Source organism: Vipera ursinii (genome assembly GCF_947247035.1).
Source record: "Vipera ursinii genome assembly, chromosome: 1".
NCBI classification, from domain to species: domain Eukaryota; kingdom Metazoa; phylum Chordata; class Lepidosauria; order Squamata; family Viperidae; genus Vipera; species Vipera ursinii.
The window spans coordinates 266540116-266546249 of NC_139512.1; the positions used below are offsets into that span (position 1 = coordinate 266540116).

The window sequence follows — 6134 nt, forward strand, 5'->3', positions numbered from 1 at the left end:
GAGATCCGGGGCCATCCAGAGCTCAAGGGGAACTTGGTTCCACAGGGCTGGCGCTCCCACAGAGAAGGCCCTCCCAGCAGTAGACGGTCCTGCAAATATCCCGGGCCTAGGCCATGTAAGACTTTAAAGGTAAGTACCAACACCTTAAATCTCACCCGGAGGGCAAACGGTAACCAATGCAGCTCACGCAGGAGGGGTGTAATATGGGAGTATCAGTATGCTCCCATCACTACCCGTGCGGCTGCATTCTGCACCAGCTGGAGCCTCCGGGTGGTCTTCAAGGTCAGCCCCATGTAGAGAGCATTGCAATAATGTATACGGGAGGTAACGAGTGCGTGAGTGACTTTACATAGGGCATTTCAGTCCAGATAGGGGAGCAACTGGCGCACCAGGAAAACCTGGGCAAATGCCCCCCTGGCCACAACTCCTATATGATCTTCAAAACTGAGTTGTGTATCCAGGAGGACACCTAAGTTGCGTGCCCTATCAACGGGAGGTAACACCTCTCCTCCCATAACCAAAGATGGAAACTCTTGGAGTAAACGAGATGCCGGTACGTAAAGCCACTCAGTCTTGGCTGGGTTGAGCTGGAGCCTGTTCTTCCCCATCCAGATCCATACCGCTTCCAGGCAACGGGACATCATGTTGAGGGCATCACTGGGTTGGTTCGGGGTAGAGATGAAAAGCTGGGTATCATCAGCATATTGATGATACCTCACCCCGAAACCATGGATGATCTCACCCAGTGGCTTCATGTAGATGTTGAACAGGAGGGGCGAGAGGACCGACCCCTGAGGCACCCCACAACTAAGGGGCCTCGGGGTTGACCTCTGCCCTCCTGCCAACACCGTCTGCAAATGGCCCGAGAGGTAGGAGGAGAACCACCGTAAAACAGTGCCTCCCACTCCCAACCCCTCAAGACGTCGCAGTAAGATACCATGGTCGATGGTATCAAAAGCTGCTGAGAGATCTAATAGGACCAGGACAGAGGAATAACCCCTATCTCAGACCCGCCAGAGATCATCCACCAGCGCGACCAATGCCGTCTCCGTGCTGTACCCAGGCCTGAAACCCGATTGGTACGGGTCCAGATACTCAGTTTCCTCCAGGACCAAAGGGAGCTGCTGTGCCACCACGCTCTCAACAACCTTCGCAAGAAAGCGAAGGTTGGAGACAGGATGAAAGTTATTTAAAATAGCTGGATCCAAGGCAGGTTTCTTGAGGAGGGGCCTCACCACCACCTCCTTCAAGGTGGCAGGGAAGCACCCCTCACTCAAGGAAGCATTAATAATTGCCAGGAGCCAGCTTCGTGTAACCTCCCGAGCTGCATAAACCAGCCAGGAGGGACATGGGTCCAACAAACACACGGCAGCACTTAATTTCCCCATGATCCTGTCCACTTCATCCGGAGTCACAGGATCAAACTCCTCCCAAATATTATCGGCCAAACCCATCACTTCCCCCTCGTCAGACACTGCCCAGTCGGAGTCCAGACCAGTCCGAATCTGAGCAATTTTATCCACCAGATACTGACTAAACTCCTCGGCCCGTCCCCACAAGGGGTCCTCCCCGTCCCCTGATTTAAAAGGGAACGGGTCACCCTAAACAGGGCGGCCGGGCGCTTATCTGCAGACGCAATGAGGGTGGCAAAGTGAGCACGCTTTGCCACCTCCATTGCCACAAGGTAAGTGTCGCGCCCCGCGGGCTCGACGCCCAGCGGCACCATGGGCGCGACACTCACCAGCGCTGGTCTCTTCTGTTCCTGCTTCTTCTGATCGGGCCGGCTCGGATCGGGAAAGTGCTCAACAGCTGCAGCAGCGACAACAGCCTCCACACACGGCCGCCGAGCCGGCAGACGCCCCGACTGCGCGCTCGCGCATGGAGCAACCTGGCCCCGCCCTGCCTGCTACGGAGGCCTCACAGGAACCTGACATCAGCTTCGCCCTGCCGGCTATGGTGGCCTCGCAGGGCCATGGGCCCAGGTCGAATAGCAATTCGGGCCTTGCGGCATTGGCGGGCGGGGCCCTCAGCAGCAGAGCTCGGTTGCATCTAGAACGGACTGGGGGCTTGCCAGCCTTCCGAGGGGGGGCCGGACAGCAGGGTGGAGGTGTGTCCGCAACAGGAAGGAAGGTGGTGGGATCAGAGACGGGGGTGGGGGTGGGGACTGGCGTTCGCGAGAGGACTCACCTGGGAGGTAGAGGGTGCCGGGTGGTGGGGCGTGTCGCAAAAGGAGGTGTTTGGGGGAAACGGGAGTTAAGTAGGGAAGGGGCGGAAGTGGGTGCGGCTGGGTGGGGCGTGGGTGTATACATGCAGTGTGTATTTAACAGCGTTGGATGCGGGTAGCAGCCAACGCTGGCTTTGTTCCGTTTGAAGATCGTTTGCTTTTGCTCATTAAACCATTTTGGAAACTCAGCTTTCGTCTCGGTTGCTTGAATCTCCTGCTCTCCGGACGAGGTTTGAGAGTAAGATCTAGAAAAGGATCTTAACTGTGTTTGGTCAGATTCGGACCGACTGGACCTCCAAATGCTCTCTAGGCCCCCTCTCTGGTGCTTCATCTCCTGCAGGTCCATGGAAAACCAAGGAACCAACCGGGAACTGCGCCGGGTCAGAGGCCGCAAAGGCACAACGCGGTCGAGAGCCTCCGAAGCAGCCCGTTGCCAGGCGTCAACTAAGGTCTCGACCGGGCTGTGGGAAAGGGAGGAAGGAATCAATCCAAGCGCCGTCTGGAACCTATCCAGGTCCATCAGGCGCCTGGGGCGGAACCACCTGGTCGGTTCTGCCTCCCAGCAGCGGGGGGTAGCATGACAGAGGCCCAGCCACAGGAGATAATGGTCTGTCCATGAAAGGGTTTGAGAGGTTGGAGTAACCCCACCCAGACCATTAAGCCACTGCCCAGAGATAAAAACAAGGTCTATCTTTTTGAGAAAAGATGGTGACTGAAATCAAGATACTAGGTAGAAAAGAGTAGGACAATTGTAAATATAGAGTAAGGAAAAAAAAGAAATAAAGGTTGGAAAAGTACCACAAGTCAGATTTTTTTTAAAAGCATTTCATTTCATACAAGTGAAATAAAACAGAAAAGTCCATTGCTGATTTAATATACTCTTATCATGCAAATCTAAAAGCATAGAAGTGATATCAGAATAAAATACTAGAATTATATCTTGTTACAATAATTTGAACCTGAAACAAAGCAGAAGTATAAAAGAGGCAATAAACAGAACAACTTTGAAGATATGCACCTATAGAAAATGAGCAGGGTATAATATTGGTTTGCCAGTTGAATGAGCAGATGTTTTGGCACTGATTCTATTGCCATTTCACATTAATTAATGTTTGGCTCTGTTCAGTCTCACTTGCCACTTTTACATTATGTTAATTGTAAACTACCTGGAAGTGTCTAATTCAATTTTGATTTATTGCTTTAAATAAATCATTATTCACCTTGGAAACATAAATCCAAATGCTTAAGTAAACCAATACCTCAGAAAGCAATAAATATGCTGGCTGCATTCTTATGCATACTTATTAATCTTACTGTTTTGAACTTAGTGGTTCTTGAGATAGATTGAACTGAAAGTTGGTAAACACTTTGGTGTTTACTTTTAGTTTCTAACATATAATGCTCATTGGGTAACATTGATTTGCCCTAATGACCGCATTGTTCGGTTAATGACTGCCACAAAAAAATGGCAAAACATCGGGTCCAGTCACACCAGTGGTGGGATTCAGCCAGTTCACACCACTTTGGGAGAATCAGTAGCTATTTTTTTTGTTGCCCAGGCCCAGAATGGACTTTCGGAAGCGGCATCCATACAGACAACTGGTTGTTCACATATTTGAATCCCACCACTGAGTCACACAATGCCTCAATTTATGACCACAATGATTAATGAATGTAATTCCAGGCTCAAAATTATGGTCATAAGTCTGTGGGACTATCTTTCTGGATTTTAATATTCTGATTCTAATATCAAAGCATACAGTCTTCCATATTGGTAGATGGAGTGGCAGAACCTGGGGATGGAGTAAAAAGAGCAATCAGCCTAGAGTCCCTATGTAGCCACAAACAAACTTAAGCCCAACCCTCCTTTAGTGCCATTGACTCTTATCTAATCCTAAGCAGGTGCGGACCATTAATTGAGATGTCAAGCTATGAACCTTAGGGTCTTTAGGATCGCAACATGCTTCTAACTTACCAACAGTGTGGGAGGGAGAGAGGGGAGAATTCTGAATCCACAAGTGTCCTTATCAGTGTGAAAGCTGGAGTTGTTGAAGAATTATTTTGTGAACTAAAGTTTCTTTTCATAATAATTACTGGATGATGTATTGGACAATGTGACCCGAATATGTCAGAGAGGGGAAGGGAAAGTTCCGTCCTTTTAATTAACTGCTTCCCGCCATTTCCTCAGAGCTAGCTTTCCTTTTACCCTGCCGGTTTGTATCTGCTCAATAAAGTATACATTAGAGAACGCAATGTTTTGCTTTGGTTGGGTTTTTCAGCCGGAGGTTGACATGAGAATTCTGATAGGGTAAAGCAGGGGTGACAAACTCGCAATGTTACATGACGTGTTGTGATGTATTGCAACTTTTTTGCCATTGCCGGCAATGGGGTGGGTGCGATTTCACTATGATGCTTCCGGCCTGTGGGCCGGCAGTTTGACACCCTTGGGCTACAGCACCTAAATCAGTTTAATTGAACCTTCATATGTTGTTTTGTACCAGACAACATTGCTTGTATGAACTCAGTCAGAATACTGCATGGCATGCAACTACCTTTCTCCCAAGAAAACAACACTGGGCTCGCTACAGAAAACTTCATTACAGTATCCCTTGTTGAAGTGCAGTCAAAACAGGATTGTTCTTTCCCCCCCCCCAAAAAAAAATCCATTTATTTCAGTCTAAGTCTTCCTTAAATATCCCCATAATAGTAAAAGGATTTTAAAATGTTAACCTTGGCGGGATCCTTTCCTAGGTGGGAGGCCAAGCTGGGCATTACATGAAATAAATGGTTTATTTCTAAAAGAAGAGCAATGCAGTCCAATCTGGTTTTCCCCATGCCCAAATCTTCTTTTTGATCCCCTTTTTAAAATAATAATAATAATATAAATCTGCCTTGTAGTGTTTACAAAATGTTTGTATGCACATATTTTAATTCCTAACTTTCCTGAGCAGTGTTCTACTTACTCTGTTTAGAAATAGTGAAAATAGAATAATGGAGGATTATCTAGTATGTTTTAGCAGCGTATCTCTCATGGAAGAAACAAGATTCTCATTTAAAATTGAAGCAGCTAGTATCCTTGCAGAAAACAATGTATCACTGGTTTGCAAACAAACAAAGAATGTGTATTTTATGCAATCCATTTTGAAAAAAGTTCAGCTTCCCGTATTTATGCTTTTAGCAAGTTATTATTTTTGAAAAAGAATTCAGCATAATTTCTTTGCACAATATGTTATAAGGCAGATTGTGTGAGATGTATTTTGTGTAGATGAGTCCAGATTGTTTGCTATTTTAGTGAAGATACATTTTGCAATAAAATAATCTTTTTTCGTTCAGTGCATGACATTTGAGGCATTTATAGCTTGTTTTAAGTTGGAAAAGTTCCTTAGCATGCCATGTTCTTAACCATTCATAGTTAACAAAAATCAGTCCTCTTTTTAAAGTATTATGGATCAAGAAGAAAAGAATTATGATTTTTTTTCTTTTTTCTTTTTTTTATTGAAAAGTTTTATAAAAGATTACAATGTTATCCCATCCCCAAACCCCCCCCAAACCCCCTCCCCCACTTCCCAAAGCTGATTACAGGGTTACAAATATATAGTAATCATAATCTAACTAACATTGATCAACTATATAAAAAACCAGATACATAATACAGTTTAACCCGCCTTTAACATAATTACAAACACTCTAAGATATCCAACTTCTTAAAGAAATTTAAATTAAGAAGAATTATGATTTTTTGATCAGCAGAAGTTTAAAATAAAATTCACGGATTTGTTTACTTTTGGGTTAGTCTGTTGTGTGAATTAACCTCTATGATTTGTATGTAAACCATGGTTTCTGGATTAGAGTTATATAAAAATAGGCTTATTGTAGCTTGTTGAACAAACCATGTTAAAAATCTGTACTT

General features: G+C 45.6%; 1 protein-coding gene across 2 annotated transcripts in view; it reads left to right on the forward strand.

The window, feature by feature from the left end:
- PDE7B (phosphodiesterase 7B) overlaps nucleotides 1–6134 on the forward strand; it is a 154475-nt gene that overhangs the window by 23887 nt on the left and 124454 nt on the right. The window lies entirely within an intron of this gene.